Genomic DNA, 19,741 nt, shown 5'->3' with positions numbered 1-19,741 from the left:
AATTTGCAAATGCCTACTCAAATATCAAGATTGAACAGTCAGCCAATAGGGCATGAAGAATTAACATGTATCCAAGAGAAGTGTGTAGCTTCAATAAACTCTTTGTTGGATTACGTTGCAAAGGACAGTGTACAGCCATTCTGAACAGCTTTAAACAATTGAATAATTGATAAGAACAGATACTACGCTTGATCTTAGCCAAAAGGCCGAGAAGCGATGTAAACATGTGTTACCAATGGGAAATGTTCTGAATGTTTGTATAGTATTATGTAGCACTATTTACCATAATTCTGAAAATAATAATAATAAAAATGTTCAAAAAATGAATAATGTATAATCCTCACAGGGATATTTGTCCTACTTTTTAAACAACCATATTCTAGAGCAGTGATGGCGAACCTTTTAGAGATGGAGTGTCAAAACGGTGGGGGGGGGCACTTGTGGGTTGGCAAGTGGAGGGGTGAGCAGAGAGAGTGGGCCCAGGGGGTGAGGGGTGGGATGGGTGAGTGAGAAAGTGGGGGGTGGGCAAAAAAGCAAGGGGTGGGCAAGCAAATGGGGACAGGTGAACAGAGGGCAGGATGGCGAGCGGGGACGGGTGATGGCTGTTGTGACTCAGCTTGAATCTAGGATTGACTCTGATGAGGAAAGAGGGATTCCAGTTCAGAAGAATCTCCCCGAAAGGCCTGTAGATTTGGAAGATGAAGAACAGAGAGTGCTGGTTCAGTTTCCCACAGGGAGGGCTGGAGTAGATGACCGTGAAGCCGCTGAAGCCAGCCAGGTGCACACTGATATGGGAACGGAGGAAGGGAGGATGAAAGGTTCCCAGTATAATAATGAGTCTCAGCGAAATAACAAGCCAGCTGACCTTGATGGGATGGGCTCCTTAGATAGAGCTGAAGGTTTGGAATTGAGAGTACGGCGTAGTGTGAGAATTATTTATGTATTTATTTATTTATTTACAGTATTTATATTCCGCCCTTCTCACCCCGAAGGGGACTCAGGGCGGATCACATTATATACATATAGGGCAAACATTCAATGCCCATATACACATAGAACCGAGACAGAGACAGACAGATGCAGAGGTAATTTAACCTTCTCCTGAGGGGATGTTCAATTCTGGTCACAGGGGGGAGCAGCTGCTTCATCATCCACTGTGACGGCACTTCCTCATTCCAATGCCGTAAATTAGTTAAATTTGCCTCCCCACTTTATAAGTGGTACCTTATTTCCTACTTGATAGATGCAACTATCTTTCGGGTTGCTAGGTCAGCAACGAGCAAGGGCTATTTTTTATTTTTAATTGACGGGTGCTCACCCTGCCACGGGCTGGCCTCAAACTCATGACCTCATGGTCAGAGTGATTTATTACAGCAGGCTGCTCACCAGCCTGCGCCACAGCCCGGCGCCGCAAACAGGCGGGGGGAGGTGAGGGGGCAGAGAAATGCTTTCATGTTTTGAAAAGTGTGTTAAAAGGGGTGCGTTCAGGGAAAAGCTTTTGTCAAAGCAACTTTCTCGCTACCGGAGAAGCAAGCTCCAGTTTTCCTGCTGTGCTTTGGATTATATTGCAGCCCATGTATCCATGTTTCTTGGAATTTGTTGTGCTCTTTTTGGATGTTGTTTATTCCTTGTAAGCCCTGGACTTATATCTCAAGACTATATTTGTAACTGACTTTTGGTGCTTTACTTTTGCTTTTTGAAGAACTTTTTACTACCTAACCTTAATAAACTGAAAAGAATCAAACCTGTTGTGGAGTTTGTGTGATAGAGCAAGGTGAATCAAGGCTGAGGTGCGACAATGGTGCACATACCAGGAAAGAGGGCAATGTATACTCCTTCTGGCACACATGCTATAGGTTCACCACCACTGTTCTAGTGGTTATGATTATGCCAAAAGTCTGAAATTAAGACTGCATAAATACCTAAACCGCTCTGCACTCAAATGTATTTGATCTCTTATATAGTCAAGCCTATAATGTTATGTTTCAGAGCAGATGAGAAAGAATATTGCTAATGTTTTTTCTCTGAGTGTTGTTGTTTTTCAGGCTCTCAGGTCAATTTTTAAAAATCTTATATAAGCCTTTTTAATTTGCTCACCAGTAAGATAACAGTGTTGTTCCTGTTACATGTACTAAACGCAGTAACGCAATTAAACTTTTCACATATTAGAGAGACTTTTGCTTTTTTTTCCCCTTCCCCTTTGGGGAATTGCTATATTATATACATAAAACAAGACAGCAATATTGAATCAGAGCAAAGCTTTCCTTTAAAAAAGCATTCTCAGTCTTAACGCTAGCCCATTAATTTATTTGATGTTGTACTGGGCCATGATGATTACAGTTAGAAATTCCATACAGCCACATCAGATATTTTGTGATATTGTGACAAATACTCCCTCTGCTGTACAATCTACAGTGTTACAAAAAAGATACACATTCAACTCAAGGATTTACAAATACTGATAAGGAAAATAATAAGGAAAAGTCACAGGGGCTGAAATATCCAATGTAGTTCAAGTTTGGACTAGGAGTCTGTTACGGTAGATCAGTTTTCAGATCTCTGCCCGGGAAAGCAATGGCAAACCTCCTCTGAAATAAACCTTGACATAGAAAATCCAGTGATAGCTTCACCTCATAGGTTTGCCATAAGCTGGAAATGACATTGAAGCTCATATTTCAAAAGTCCTGCTTTTCCTGACTTAAAATAGGACTGAATGGTGATATCACATAGGATTCCTGGTACAAAAAAGGGACACTTCTTATTTCCAGGCTGCAATCATATACTGAATAAAGCCCCACTCAACTTAGTGGAGATCTATGCATATTTCTTAGTGTACATTTATGCCATTTGACACCACCAATGGAATCATAAGAGTTAATAGTATTTTAAGAGCTTCTCTGTCAGACAGTGCAGATGAATCACCAAACTGCAACTCCCATGTTTGTATAGTATTGAGCCAGGGCAATTAAAGTGATGTCCTCTAATTTACAGTGTAAATACACCCTATGTTGGCAACAAGTAGGGAAATATATTGCTCCATTCTCTCCTGACATTTCACCCACATCTATGGCAGGCATCCTCAGAGGTTGAGGGGTCTGTTGAAAACTAGGCAAGTGGGTTTATATATATGTGGATTAATGTCCAGGGTGGGAGAAAGAACTCTTGTCTACTTGCGGCAAAGTGTGAATGTTGCAATTGGCCACCCTGATTAGCATTTAATGGCCTTGCAACTTCAAAGCCTGGCTGCTTCCTGCCTGGGGGGCTCCTTTGTTGGGAGGTATGAGCTGGCCCTGATTGATTCATGTCTGGAATTCCTCTATTTTATGAGTGTTGTTTTTTATTTACTGTCCTGATTTTAGAGTTTTGCATGTTTTGAGTTTATGAAACAAGCATCTTTTGTTTTATTTTATGGAATTCAAAAATTGAAAAATTTGGTGCACTTGGGTATCACTTAAGATAGTATCATATACAGGAACACATGAAGGTACAGTAGAGTCTCGCTTATCCAACGTAAACGGGCTAGCAGAACGTTGGATAAGTGAATATGTTGGATAATAAGGAGAGATTAAGGAAAAGCCTATTAAACATCAAATTAGGTTATGATTTTACAAATTAAGCACCAAAACATCATATTATACAACAGACAGAAAAAGTAGTTCAATAGGCAGTAATGCTATGTAGTAATTACTGTATTTATGACTTTAGCACCAAAATATCACGATTTATTGAAAACATTGACTACAAAAATGTGTTGGATAATCCAGAACGTTGGATAAGCGAATGTTGGATAAGTGAGACTCTACTGTAATACAGATTCCTTTCCTATCTGCTGTTAAAGGATCTTGATACAGGCCAGATATGAAATCTAAAAACAGCACTGTACATGCCTATGTAAATGTAGAATTTTCAAATCACATACAGAAGAAATGCAGAAAATATATTATCTGACCAAAAATTTAAAAGCAGGTCTGGCCCATATCAAGCCAGGGAAGCATAACTTGTTAAATAACTTGATCAATCTTCTCTTGTTTATTTCAAAAGGAGTCCAGGTTCACTCAAACACTTGTGAAAAACTCTTCCCTATTCAAAGGAATGGGAAAGTTCATGTTACCAATGGAAGTCTATGAATGCATAAAAATGTCAGAACTACAGGGGAATGAGACAAACGTTTCTAGACATACATGAATTCAACTCTGTAGGGTTTTAAATGTCAATCACTCTGCCTTACCGTAGTCCCATGAGAGCTGGGATCAACTGACTACGTTGTCTCAAAACATCTGATGTCTAGTGCAAACACCAATGTCTTGTAATGAGATATATGTAGAGACTGATCTTACGTCATGGATCTCCCTCCCCTTAGAAAATCATATTCTTTAAAATGATGGTTGATGATACTTAAAGAAGATTTAAAATTTATTGCTATTAATGCTTCGGATTCCATCTCACAAAGAAAGGAAAACATTTAGTGACATTATTTGAATGGATGACACAAAAGCACAATTCTCATTAGTAAAAACATCGTTGTGTTACTATTTAGGTACTGTACACAATAAAAACATGACAAAGTTGGTCATGCTTATGCAGTACTAAGAAGCAACCACAGGATGGCAGAAAGAGCAGCCGATAATTTAATCGGCTTCATAAAAACTGCCAGGAAATGCTAGTAAATATGCCTGTTCTACCAGATGTGTCTGGATATAGCCCTGTGGAGTTACAGATGCACTATAGGTCCCAACTCTATGGAGCCCTCTGCTATGGAGGGTGAGAGAACATTGCAGAGATCTAGATGTCAAAACAAGCACAACTTAGTCTTATTCTTATTCAATATCTTGTAAAATCTGTCAACAGCCTTTTTGGGACTTCTCTGCCAACAGTACGTTTCAATTCAACAATGATCTGCCAATAAAACTTCAGCAAAAAAAACCCTCCAACAATTACATTTTGGTTTTAGATGTAGGCCAGTCTTTGGGCAAACTCCTACCGGCTATTAGGAATTGTGAGAGTTGAAATCCAAAACACTTGGAGGGCCAAGGTTTGTCCATGCCGGATATAGACCAACGAGGAAACATCAGGCAGGGGTAAACATTTGAAACACATTGCTTTGAAGGCTGTCGGTGTCAGAATGAAGACTAACATGATGGAAGGCGTTTTGAAATAGATTTTAAACATTAAAATTTTGATTTCTCCCATGGGTTCCCCCATCCCAAACTCTTTTGTACAGAAAAAAAATGAAATGCAAAGATACAGAATGGGGGACGCCTGGCTCGACAACAGTATGTGTGAAAAAGATCTTGGAGTCCTCGTAGGGAACAAATTAAACATGAGCCACCAATGTCATGAGGCAGCTTAAAAAGCCAATGGGATTTTGCCTTGCATAAATAGGAGTCTAATGTCTATATCCAGGGAAGTCATGCTACCCCTCTATTCTGCTTTGATCAGACCGAACTTGGAATACTGTGTCCAATTCTGGGTACCGCAATTTAAAGGAGATGTTGATAAGCTGGAAGGTGTCCAGAGGAAGGCGACTCAAATGATAAAGGGTCTGGAGAACAAGCCCTATGAGGAGCGGCTTAAAGAGTGGGCATGTTTAACCTGCAAAAGAGAAGGCTGAGAGGAGACATGATGGGCCATGTATAAATATGTGAGGGGAAGTCATAGCAAGGAGGGAGCAAGCTTGTTTTCTGCTGCCCTGGAGACTAGGATGCCGAACAATGGCTCCAAACTACAGGAAAGGAGAGTCTACCTGAACATTAGGAACATTAGGAAGAACTTCCTAAGTGTGAGAGCTGTTCAGCAGTGGAACTCTCTGCCCCGGAGTGTGGTGGAGGCTACTTCACTGGATGGAGCTGGATGGCCATCTGTCATGGGTGCTTTGAATGTGATTTTCCTGCTTCTTGGCAGCGGGTTGGACTGGATGGCCCACGAGGTCTCTTCCAACTTCAGGATTCTTTGATTCTAAGCACTACCTCAATCACATGCACACATTCATTGTCACATCATATCAAAGAAGAATTACAGCATGAATTGGCTGTTTAGCACACATCATAGACAATATAAAATTTTGTTGGTTTTCAACTTATGGAGACCCTAAAGCTAACCTACTACAGGGTTTTCTTGGCATAATTTATTTGTGGGGAAAGATTGTACTTGCCTTCCTCTGAGGCTGAGAGAGTATAACTTTCCCAAGGAGGTTCAGAGGGTTCAAACCCTAGTATCCCACTGTCTTGTCCAACACTCAAACCACACCATTGTTCCTCGACATAAAATATATCATAATTTCATAAAAAGCATTTCAATAAATGTATGCTAAGATTATACCAAAAAAGGATCAAAACCACTAAAAAGTTTTAGTAGCTGTGTACTGTCATCAAAGGAGCTACTTTCAGATGATATCAAGCAAAGCTTTGTTCAATCATATTAAATACCACTACAGTTTATATTACTATCAGTCAATGAAATTGATCGTTCACCTTTCTAAACCTCTGTCACAATTTAAAGAATTGAAGGAACGAAGCACATAGGGATGGAGGAAAAAGGAAAGCTTGTGACAGATATTGTGCATGTCTCAGCGTGATCCATCTTTAAAAGGTTTCCATGGATCTGATCACTGAAGGAAAGGTCAGTTCTGACAAGCAACTGACTTGTACTGTAAGAGACTAGCAAGACGGACACATAAAATGCATAAGTTACACAAGAGTTTTCAGACCACGGCTCTTATATGGATCAGTACTAGTATTAACCCAAACTGTCCAGATTAATAGCCAAACAAGCAGGAAACATTCCTTGTTTGAGCCAATGGTCATAGAGGGGGCACAACTGAACATCCAGCAATGACTTCAAAATTAAAGGTCACAGAATCATAGAGTGGGAAGACCTCGTGGGCCATCCAGTCCAACCCCCTGCCAAGAAGCAGGAAAATCGCATTCAAAGCACCCCTTACAGATGGCCATCCAGCCTCTGCTTAAAAGTCTCCAAAGAAGGAGCCTCCACCAAACTCCGGTGCAGAGGGTTCCACTGCTGAACAGCTCTCACAGCTAGGGAGTTCTTCCTAATGTTCAGGTGGAATCTCCTTGTAATTTGAAGCCATTGTTCCACGTCCTAGTCTCCAGGGCAGCAGAAAACAAGCTTGCTTCCTCCTCGCTATGAGTTCCCATCACATACTCATACATGGCCATCATAATTCCTCTCAACCTTCTCTTCTGCAGGCTAAACAAGCCCAGCTCTTTAAGCTGCTCCTCATAGGGATTGCTCTCCAGACCCTTGATCATTTTAGTCGCCCTCCTCTGGACACTTTCCAGTTTGTTGACACTTCCCTCAAGTTGCGGTGCCCAGAACTGGACACAGTTCTGGGCACCGCAACTTAAGGGAGATGTCAACAAACTGTAATGTGTAGGACAATGCGCAAGTTTCAAGCTAAAACACAAACATGGTATTAATAAGCAAATATAAGACCAACGAAATCTGGTGGTGAGAAACCCAAGGAGAAAACCAGGCTTGGTGAAATGGATTGAGCTTGATTTTAACTCGGGAGACCAGGGTTTGAATCAGCCATGGAAACCCATTAGGTGGCCTTGGGCAATTCACATTCTCTCAGCCTGAGATGAAAGCAAAGGTAACCCCAACTGAAGAAATCTTGCCAAGAAAACCCTCTTGATCGGTTCATCTTGGGGTTGCTGTAAGAAAGAAATGATTTTAAGGCACACCACAGAAATGTCTTTAAGACTTAAAAGAAGCTTGGCCAGGAAAAGCAATACACATAGACAAAGGTAAAGGTTTTCCCGTAACATCAAGTCTAGTCGTGACCGACTCTGGGGGTTGGTGTTCATCTCCATTTCTAAGCCAAAGAGCTGGCACTGTCCGTAGACACCTCCAAGGTGATTTGGCCAGCATGACTGCATGGAGCACCGTTACCTTCCCACTGGAGCAGTACCTATTGATCTACTCACATTTACATGTTTTCGAACTGCTGAGTTGGCAGAAGCTGGGGCTAACAGCAGGAGCTCACCCCACTCCCTGGATTTGAACCACCAACCTTTCGGTCAGCAAGTTCAGCAGCTCAGTGGTTTAACCCAATGCACCACCGAGGGCTTCAATATATATATATAGAAATACATATAAATAATTAAATTAAATAATTAAAGATTGCATGATTAAATGGGCGAGAAATATTGGGAGATCGATACAATTGGAAGAATGGGAGGCATGCTGGGGTAGGAAATTAAAACTTACATATTCATATGACTTAAAGGAAAACTGGACGAAGATATTCTACAGATGGCATATAACACCCAAAAGATTAGGACTAATAAACAAAAGTATGAGCTCAAAATGCTGGAAATGTAGAGAGGAAGAGGGTTCATACTTCCACATTTGGTGGACATGTAAAAGAGCAAAAGAATTCTGGACAAAAATCCATGAGAGTACACAAATCATTTTGGATAAAAAGTTTAACAAAACACCTGAAATATACCTATTAGGCATTTCAAACTTCCCCCAGGTTCAAATGAAGAAAAGATAATAACATACTTAACAACGGCAGCTAGAATTATATATGGGAGATTTTGGAGACAAAAAGAAATTCCTAATAAAACAGATTGGCTAACTAAAATTTTAGAAATAAAAAATATGGACAGATTAACCTTTTTAATGTCTAAACAACAGGGAAAGCCAAGAAAAGAAACAAATTGGCAACAAGTGGAGAACTACATAAATAAGAAGGAGAAAGGATAAACGAATAAAAAAGAGGTCACACATTCAGATATACACACACACAAAAGGAAAAAGATTGGATGAAGAAGGAGAAAGAAGTACGAGCAGAAGACCAATCCCACCGGAGGACCTGGAAGTCCTATTTTAATTAATTTTTTCTTTTTTTATCTTTTTTTTCCTTCTTTTTCTTTTCCTCCATCCCTATCTTCCCTCTATCTGCCCCCTCACTTTTACCCCTATTTTTCTCTTTTTATTCTTTATTTTTCCCAATGCTATTTTATCATATATATGGAAACTTCTAATAAAGATTTATATTTAAAAAAAAAAAGAAATACATATAAAGAACACAACACCTACAGAAGCAAAACACGATACAGAACTCATGTCTATGGAACCAACATCCAATTTTATCTATCTACGTCTTACAAAGTACATCCTCGCTAGGAATTATCTATCGCAAGGCAAATTTCAGCCCTCCAGGTGTTTTGAACTTCAACTCTCACAGCCGGTAGGCTGTTAGGAATTGTGGGAATTAAAGTCTAAAACACCTGGAGTGTCCAAGTTTGCCCATGCCTGATCTATTGTGACTCTGGGGCACTCTTGGGCTAGAAATCCTTGGTTTCAGAAACGCTCTCTTTTGTCTATGTTTTCACATATCCATGCCAAGTCCAGGAATTGATTCCCCGTGGATATAATGCTCATACTGTATTTATGTGAGTGTCTTTGCCCTGGACAGACACAGCAGATACAAGAAACAATATATATTGTGTGATTGCACTTCAAGTCTAAAGGGAGACAAAATAAATCACCTTGTGGCCACCAGTAGGTTTGAATTTGAAAACTATGGGATATGGGATAAGAATATCATTAGCATATGTCTTGTGTTCAAATTAAAAAATATCCATAGAAACGTGATGCCATAAAACAGCCAAAATGGATTCACAGTACTCTTATAATCAGAAATTTTGATGACAATAGTAGACAGCTTGGGACACAAAAGCATAACAAGCAATTCACTGAAATGTATGAATTGCCACTGTTCTTTCTCTTGAAGGGCTTATTTTATTATGCATCATGTGGGTGGCTCGAGATTGAATATAGAACTAGTGGGGAAGAAAGTTTTCACTGATTTCTTCCTGGACATGTGTATGCTCAAAATATCTCCTTCCTCCACACATACATCCATCAAACTGCTTTGCTTCCCAAAACTAAATGAGATTCCTGTGTCTTGTATCATTTTTGAAGAAAATGAAAGAGCTGGAGTACAAAAGGATTTATCTCATGCATACTCTTTCTTACATACACACAGATCAAGCCACTTGCTGCTGTTTCACATCATTAAAACAATCCACCCACTCCCCAAAAGGATGGTCCTAAGAAATAGGTTCTGGGGTAAATCGTTTTCACTGAAAGACCACCTTCCCCATATGAACCTGCATGCAACATTACATTAACATACAATGGGAAGGCACAATGCATGACACCTTTTAGGTAGTTGCCCTAGTAGTTCAAGGAACCTTCTGCAAAAGGAAAGGAACAAAACCCATTTTCCAAGTTGTGAAAGCTTTAAATACCATTTTTCCTGCTAGTTGTTAGGCTTATTTCTTGCTTTTCCCACAAGATTCTGTACCATTACAAAGCCTTGATTAATGTTTTGCTCACTACCTATCAATAATACATTGCTCAGTAACTATTAGCTCTTGGATACTTTGATTTCATATTTTATATCATATTATTGAAATTTTTGTTTTTGTTTGTTAATTTCTATAGGCCTCTTTGCATATTTATGTATTTAGTTAATTTTTATTCTGCCTTTCTCCCAATATAGCTACTCACGGTGGCTGAAAATACACGGTTTTCAGACAAAAGGGTTCCCAGAGAGGGTTACAAACAGCTAGAGAATGGAAATTTGTTTGCATACTTTATACACAATGGCTTTCAAAGCAATGCTGTGATAGATCTGCTTTGGGCTTTAGTCTGAAGTTTAGAAGAGGTGCTCAGATGCTGTCCCAAAAATCTGTTCTGCATATTTGACATCTTGTTTGAAATTGCGATCAAAAGTGGATTCAGGCTGGATCTACACTGCCAAATAATGCAGTTTGACCAGCATAATATGATCAGTTTAGATCAGGCATGAGCGAACTTTGTCCCTCCAGGTGTTTTGGACTGCAACTCCCACATGTTTTGGACTGCAACAGCATAATTTGATTAGTTTAGACAAGGCATGGGTGAACTTCATCCCTCCAGGTGTTTTGGACTGCAACTCCCACAATTCCTAACAGCCTACCAGCTGTTGGGAACTGTGGGAGTTGAAGTGCAAAACACCTGGAGGGCCAAAGTTCATCCATGCATTATACAGACCCATATTATGCAGTTCAGTGCTGTTCAAACTGCATTATATGAGTCTACACTGACCATATAATGCAGTTCAAACTGTGTTATTTGGCAGTGTAGATCCAGCCTTAGAGCTTGCTTTGATTCGTCATCTCATATAAATTGAAGCCACTAGCTGCCAATATAATTAACTTGCAGCACAACAAGGACAACGCAGCCCTACTCAGACTGTAGCACAGGGGTCCTCAAACTTTTTAAGCCGAGGGCCGGTCCACAATCCTTCAGATTGTTGAGGGGCCGGATTATCATTTGAAAAAAAAAATACAAACAAATTCCGATGCACACTGCACATGTCTTATCTGTAGTGCAAAAACAACAACAACAACAACAACAACAACAACAACAAGAACAATGAAAGAACAATACAATATTTAAAAATAAAAACAATTTTAACCAACATACATTGATCAGGATTTCAATGGGAAGTGTGGTCCTGCTTCTGGCCAATGAGATAGTCAAGTTAATTATGGTTGTTGTTGTTGTTGTTGTTGTTGTTGTTGTTGTTGTGTGCCTACAAGTCATTTCAGACTTTGGGTGACCCTAAGTCTAAAATTTATTATTTATTTATTTACTGCATTTATTTACTACATTTGTATCACACCCTTCTGACCCCAAAGGGGACTCAGAGTGGCTTACAAATTATATGTACATACAATATATTATATTATTAGCATAGCACAATATTAGCATTATATATTACTATATTGAACTATACTACTATACTGTAATATTATTAGTAATATTATATGTAATATAGAATATATAATTAATATTATTATATGGTATTATTATTAGTGTTATATTGTATTACATTATAATATTATTATCAATATTACAATTAATATTATACTATAAAACTGAAGGCGGGGCCCAGGTAAATGACCTCGGAGGGCCGCATCCGGCCCCCGGGCCTTAGTTTGGGGACCCCTGCTGTAGCATAAAGTAAACCAACAGCAACCCACCACAAGCATACTCACAATGTAGAACTTCAGCAAGTGGTTAGCAATAGTTTAAGTTGATGTGTCACTCAAGGTAAAAGGAGGAAGGGTGGGAAGAACTCTATTGGCCATATAAATTTCTGCAACTTGCTTTCCCCTTGTACTTTAAGGATACAACTAAATAATGTGAAATATTAGAAACTAGGAAATTCATCCCTGCCAACACTAATCATTCAATATATGTAATTGATTATCATTTAGCTCAGCATTAACTGATCTCCATGACAGACCGTGGAATGAAGAAAGAATGACCGCAAGATGGTCACAGTTGATCCTAGAGCCACATTTTGTTATTGGTATCTTCAAAGTGCTCTTTTTGTTGTTTTAAAGTTGCCTTCCTGAAAAAATGGATTTTTCCCCTATTGAAAAGACTATAATAAAATTGTTGCCTGTGGATAATTGGATTTCAACCTTATCTAGGACCTATCAAGTTAGGAAAGAAAATTCTTAATCAAAAGTGTTCTGAGTTTCTTTGAGCATACGCCCAAAATCTAGTTGCTGCATGCTCTCTCTTTCCAAACTCCATATCAAGAACAGAGATCTGCCAAGATCAATAGTAGAACACATGTTTTGTTCATCCCGGTCAAATTCTGAATCTTGTCTTGTAAAGAAATACATTGACATTTAGATAGAAAGTTGTGAATTTTGGCAGCCATATCTTCTGGCTCCAAGTTTCACCCTTGTCAAACCCCGTAAGTGATGTGATCCACTGAAGGCAAGGAGAAGGAAAAGCAAAGTGAGAAGCTTGTGACAAGAAGACAGAAAAGCCAAGAAAAATGGGGATGGTGGAAGAGGGCAATTTTCCACTTAATGATCCAACTGCCCAGCACTCTCTGAGCAATAATAAACATGCTAAAGGATTAAAATAAAGTTCAATTGGATTCGTCGCTGCCCCATGATTAGGGCATGGTTACCTTTTAAAAAAAACTCAAATTTTGCTTCTAAATAAATGGTTTCAACCTTACCAAAACCTTCAAAACTTATGACCCATAAAATCTGAGGTGGAAGGCAAAATGACAGAAATGGGGAAAAGTCATGAGAGGATGAAATGGGGTGTCTAGGACTGAGAAAAACCTTTTAAAATTATCCACATGCTGTATGAACACCAATAAAGTACACTGAAAGAGTTCCATGCAGCCCACCCTAACCAATAATATTGTATATTATATAATGACGTACGATACAAACCTGTTTAAAATTAGTAAATGTGGGGAACTGACAAGAGTCACAACAGGGAGCACTTCTGTATTGTACTATATCAATGTCCTCTAAGTGGAATAAAACATCAGGCTAAATCCAATTGCTAGCTCAACTAGAGTAGATTTATTGAATCAATGGGACTTGCCATCCCATTCATTTTAATATGTCTACTCAAGTTAGGACTAGTAATTGGATTTAGTCTTTAATTCCTTATTAACCTTCCCTAATCCAGACAATCTTCAATGTTTGATCGGTAAGTGTATAGAACACATGCTTCTGGGATAGTGTATGCATATAGAGAGAAAAGAGAGGCAAATCAGTGATAAAACACAATGGGCAGATTAGTGGCATGTTTTAGGACAGCCTGTCAGTTTTCAACTAGGTTTTTCAAATACATGTTCAACTACAAATCCCACAACCAGCAATAGAATTCTGTGAGGCATCAGGAATATTTGAGGTTGTTGAAGGCAATTTCAAGTACAAAGAGAGCAAAACTGAAGATGCAAACAATAAATTACCTCACTAAGGAACTATAGTGTCAACCTCAATAACAAGCCATTGTGTCCAATGATTTATTTTACGTCTAATATCTTTGGGCTAAATTAATCTACTAGTTCCAATTAAAGTAATCTGTTTAGCCCAGCTGCTGAAAGATAAGTCAATATATGTGCAAAGACAACTGATTCGGTGATTTATTCTAGTTAGGACTAGCCATCCTGCCATGGTGGAAATCAGATGTTGTTGAAGTTCAATTCCCAGCAGGCTTGATCCTTGGCAATGATATCCAAAGCATTGTTGGGAGTTACAGGCCAACAACATCTGGGCAGCATATGACTTTCTCTCTGATTTAAACCTTAACATTTAATATAACGATCAGTATTAGCAATGATTTAAAGTTTTCCTTACTAAGAATAACATATTTATGTTTTTGTACCTTGTCACTAACATCTTAATAAATGAGCTTCTAAAGTTTCAAGTTGTGTAAAAACAGCAGCAAGATGCCCAGCTATGATGGAAACAGCCTGATGGAGGGCTGATCCTAGATGACATGGAGAGAAAACCAAGGACAGCTGGCCTTTCGGGAAATCTTTTTGAAATGCTTTGGAAGACCTTTAATTCCCCCATGCTTATACCTACCCTGAACAAAACATTTTCAGTTATTTTGGGAAAGAGAAATATCCCATCTTCTTCTTAGCCATTTCCCTCCTCAGCAAGTTATTCACATTTATACGTGTTTGGTTGGTTGGTTGGTTGTCTCAATACACCTTCTTCAACAATATCTGATAATATACTTTTGAAATACCGCTAATATTTTTTAAAATTCAAGCTCTTGCCCTTTTATCTTCTCTAACAATGGAAATGTTTGGTGACCTTTAAGGCAAAGGACTGTACATAGCAGTGAAGCTGAACAGATGGTTGCAAAACGGAGGAATAAAGATGGCAAAGTCATCCTTGCCTGAATGATGCTCAAAGGAGGTCTTTAAAAAGTTAAGCAGTCCTGTTTAAAGAGTCTCAGAATCTGCACAGCAAAGTAATCAGCTCCATTCAGGGGAAACTGACATTGTTTTTTCTGGTGTACAAGGAGACAATGATAATCACTGGGGCCAGGAAATACATTGCTGGTATGTTATCTGTGCTTATTTCACTGTCATTCCTTTGTGTTCTTGAGTAGAACACAAGCTTTTTTGGATGTAGAGCTGGAACAACCAGGGGCCAAGGATTTCAACTCAGAACATTGCAGCCTCTTTGTCCCTGTTTGGCATTGCTGTGCCATCTCCTTCATACATTTTAGACAAAAAAGGAGAATTTCTCAGTGTGTATTCTAACACCATGTGACCTCAGTTTAGAAGAAAACACCATAATGTAGTAGTCCGGATTTCAAGAGGCTCCCAAAAAACGGATCGGGGCCCCCAACAAAAGCCAGGACACGAAACGGGGCAAGGTTTTTCCCGAAAGCACAAGCCTATAATGTATTATAATAACATAGTGTTCTTCTAAACTGCCACCTTGTATGCAATTCAGTTTCTTCTTTGGCAACTGAAGAAGGTGGAAACTGAAATGTTTTTCTGTTGATATGTATTGTTAATTGCATATATATTCTAGCAAGACTTTGGGGATGTGTTCCAAAAATAGATTCATGTAACTAAAGTAACCTGTAGCTATCTAAGAGTTTTTTCAAAATACAGTAGAGTCTCACTTATCCAACATTCGCTTATCCAACATTCTGGATTATCCAACGCAGTCGGCCTTTTAGTAGTCAATGTTTTTGTAGTCAATCTTTTCAATACATTGGTGCTGAATTCATAAGTACAGTAATTACTACATAACATTGCTGTGTATTGAACTGCTTTTTCTGTCAAATTTGTTGTAAAACATGATGTTTTGGTGCTTAATTTGTAAAATCATAATGTAATTTGATGTTTAATAGGCTTTTCCTTAATCCCTCATTATCCAACATATTCGCTTATCCAACGTTCTGCAGGCCCATTTCTGTTGGATAAGTGAGACTCTACTGTACAGAGAAAGGAACAGAGGGACAACACTGGAATCTCTTTATAAATTAGTCTGGAAAACCCTTTCCCAACATCTGAGCCTCTGCATCTCTAACCTTTCTCCTGTCAAGGTAAGTAATTAAGTGCATTGTTGATTCTGGTAATTTCATGACCTCTAATCTTTGATTTTAATAAATAATATGCTAATATGAGAACTCAATGTCCTTAGCACTGCATAAAATCAAAGACTAGGCCTATATCTCGAATACCAGGAGGTATAAATACCTCTCCATGCCAAGGAATTCCAAAATAATTTAGAATCAAAATAGTATCTGTTTAAGAGCACTTTTCAAGGACTGTAATCATCTCAAAGGAGAAGGAAAGGCAAGAATGAAAGAGAAATCAAACATCCCTGATAGCTTATATGTAATGCATTGGACCTACATTCTGGGTGTTTTTTTTTCCATTAAGAAATTTTCATCTATCATTTTTTGACGAATGCTCAAGTTGAAGCAGCACGAGCTGACTTTTCTTGCAAAACTCCCAAGTTCAAAAAATAGCAACATAACATTTCTTCATGACAGCTGGAACTTCTGAAGAGGTGGCAGCATCTATATGATTAACCATATTAAATCTCTAATATTTTTAATGACACATTTGAATCAAATGCAAAAAAAGGAGTGGAAGAGAATACTAAAGTAGAAGACCACGGATATATATGTTCTGGGAGAAAGGTTAATAAAGACAAGGAAATTAGTTCCCAGACAGCTAATGCGTGGGAGCGACAACGGAGCTCGTCATTCCTGAAGAGTTTGCTAGAATAAGTCATGAATCTACAGAATAGATTGAGCTATTAATAATAAAATAAATGGCTATGTATGACACAGAAGCATAATAAATGACTAACAAAGCTATTCTTCTCAAATTTGTTTCTAATAGTTTTTTTTAATTTCGCCTTTCACCTTCCATTCTCAGTGGTCAAAACTTTTCAACTACTTACTAACGGTTCTCTTAATTTGTTATATTAAAGACAATAAAGACACACATTTTATATCAAACTAGCTGTGCCCTGCCATGCGTTGCTGTGGCAAAGTGGTGGTATTGGTTAAAATTGTTTTGTAATTTTTATTTGACATTATTTGCATTTTTAATTAATTTTATTGTAATTTGTAATTTTTATTTGACATTATTTGTATTTTTTAATTAATTTTATTGTAAGTTATCTTTTTATTTATTATATTTTATTATTTTCTTGTATTATTTTTAGTTATTTTCTGTTATTATAGTATTTTATTGTATTAATTTTTTAGTGTTTTTTATTATTTTTAGTGTTTTTATTATTTTTTATTGGGTTGCTAGGAGACCAAGTTGGAGGAGTATAGCCTTCTAACTGGCAGCAATTGGATAAAAGCAATTATTCCTCTCTCTCTAATTAGGACTTTATTTTTCTTTTCTTTTTGTTGTATCAACCTAGAGCCATGGATGATGGGTTGTGTTGTCAAATTTTGAGGTTGCGGGCCTGTAGTTTTGTTGTTTTGAGGGTCGCTGTGATGCCATCACTCTTTTATATATATAGATGTCAGGCCAGTTGGGGACTGACTTTGTTGGGCAATTAAATTCAGTCTTTAGATACAGATTGTCATATGAATGAATCTGTAATAGATGTATGTACTAACATAGGTATGTGCAGGGATTCATTTGGTCCTCATGACCACAATATCTCATCCAATTTTCTCTTCCCAAGCTTCAGTTTCTTTGTATCGCCTACTCTAATAAATAATTTTAGAGAACCTGAGAACGTTGTAACTAGCCTTTAAAAAGGTATTGCCCAACTGTTGATTTTGTGCTGATTCCTCCACATGGACCACATGCTTGTCGGTATTTTGTATCCACTCAGCCCTGTTCCAATTACCAGGAAGGGATCAAATCCTCAAAAGTGAAGCCTTTAACTTATGAAAGATTACTGAGTTTCCCCCCACTCAAAACGTGAACTGCACAGGATTTAATACAAGTTGTTCATGATTTCATTCCAGTGGCACTTTTCTGAACTTCACAAAAATGAGATCTGAAAAGTGGGCTTTGATAGCTAGTTAGAATTCTGTGCTTTCTTTAATCAGTGCTTTTTGGATGCTGCTTTAGAAACCCTTTTCTGGCATATGTCCTTTTGCAGAAAATCCTTTAAGCAGAAGCTATGCTGCAATTTGTTCCATTTCAGAAGAAGAGTGAGATGTAAACAGATGGCTGGGTTATATCCGAACAAGCATTAATTATGGAGTTTTGGGACAGCTGGGGCACTTTTACAGGAAAAGAAAAAAAGTTTCACCAAAAGCAAAGGGAGGCTTTTTATTCTATTTTAAAAAATCAAAGATAGTTTGATCTTTTGGCGTTGATGTTCTCATTGCTTGGTTTATGATATGCATGTTTGAAGTAGTTTTGAACGTTCTGTTAAAATTATATTATGTGCCAGCCAATATAGAAGGTTCCATCATTCTTTCAGAAATTTAAAGGGCATTCTTGGTGATTTCAACAGAAATCTGGAATGCAGTATTTAAATCTTAAGTTTCACCATCTGTAACTTCACTTGTATCACTGATAGTTTGATACAATACATTAAGGAGACCAGTTCTCTAAATTACTAGTCAACTGTCATGTTTTGAGCTATTCTAAAGCAGCAAAATAATTCCAAAGCAGTAGTCCTGTTTGTTACAGTAAAGAAACAAACAGTCATATGACATCATTAAGATTCAATACATTTATTACAGCAGGAGCATTCACGGATACACGTCCTAATTCTTCAGTTACATATAATCTGGAGGCTTCCATTATTTCTTATTAGAGCAAAATATTGTGGAGATGAATTTATCTCACCTATTTCACCTCTTTTTCTTTCTCTGTCTGCCAGATGAGATGCTGTAAATTATATGAGATTATCCACAAGAAGACAAAAATCCACTTTCACTTGATACGGGTGCCATAATTCATCTTTCCATTTCTCTCTTGCATTGACTGATCTGTTGTGGCCAAAAATTCCCTACCCAAGAAAATTGTGACTGAGGTGGGCTAGGGATGCTACCTCTTTCTTTCCTTCCTTCAATGAAAAGATATATAAGAACTCAATTTGAGCACAACACTACCTTACTCTGTGCTTGACTAATTTATCTCCCCATTAACTGGCCAAAAGACACAGAAATAACTAGTGCTCTGGTGGCACAGTGTGCTAAAGCGCTGAGCTGCTGAACTTGCGGGCCAAAAGATCCCAGGTTCAAATCCCGGGAGCAGAATGAGCGCCCACTGTTAGCCCCAGCTCCTGCCAACCTAGCAGTTTGAAAACATGCAAATGTGAGTAGATCAATAGATACCGCTTCGGCGGGAAGGTAATAGCGCTCCATGCAGTCATACCAGCCACATGACCTTGGAGGTGTCTATGGACAACGCCGGTTCTTCAGCTTAGAAATTGAGATGAGCACCAACCCACAGAGTTGGTCACAACTAGACTTAACGTCAGGGGAAACCTTTACCTTCTTTTCAAAACAGATTGCAAAGGAAACACGGGAATCAATAGTTTTCTACTGCCTCAAATATGATTAAGGTTTTTTGCTATACACTGCTTAGTGTTTATTTGCTTCATTAACAATGCTGCTGCCATATCCTGCAGCTTGATTTTCACCATAGTGTGCATTAAGCATGTCCCTTATTCATCCTTTTAATCTGAAACACTCAGCATCCATGCACACCTCCCATTTACGGGTTGCTTTTTTCTGCCTAATTCATCTTCTTTGTTACTGGACCAAAGAAATAGAAGTTAGTTTTTCCCAAAATAAAAAAGAGACAAACAATTATACTAATAATAATTTTATTTCTTACCCGCCTCTCCCCACGGATCGAGGTGGGACACAGCAGTTAAAAACACACAAATACTATAAAAATTCCACACACACACATTAAATT

At 38.3% G+C, this 19,741-nt stretch overlaps 1 protein-coding gene and 1 non-coding gene across 4 annotated transcripts in view; both read right to left on the bottom strand.

Annotated features, from left to right (window-relative positions):
- Positions 1-19,741, bottom strand: part of ptprn2 (protein tyrosine phosphatase receptor type N2) — a 612,886-nt gene that overhangs the window by 534,511 nt on the left and 58,634 nt on the right. The window lies entirely within an intron of this gene.
- LOC134292806 (U2 spliceosomal RNA) lies at positions 33-218 on the bottom strand. The gene has a single exon (XR_009999949.1). It is a non-coding gene; the product is annotated as a U2 spliceosomal RNA (small nuclear RNA).

The sequence above is a fragment of the Anolis carolinensis genome, chromosome 6, assembly GCF_035594765.1.
Source record: "Anolis carolinensis isolate JA03-04 chromosome 6, rAnoCar3.1.pri, whole genome shotgun sequence".
Taxonomy (NCBI): Eukaryota; Metazoa; Chordata; class Lepidosauria; order Squamata; family Dactyloidae; genus Anolis; species Anolis carolinensis.
The sequence above is the reverse complement of the archived record's forward strand: the minus strand, read 5'-3'. Positions and strand labels throughout refer to the sequence as shown.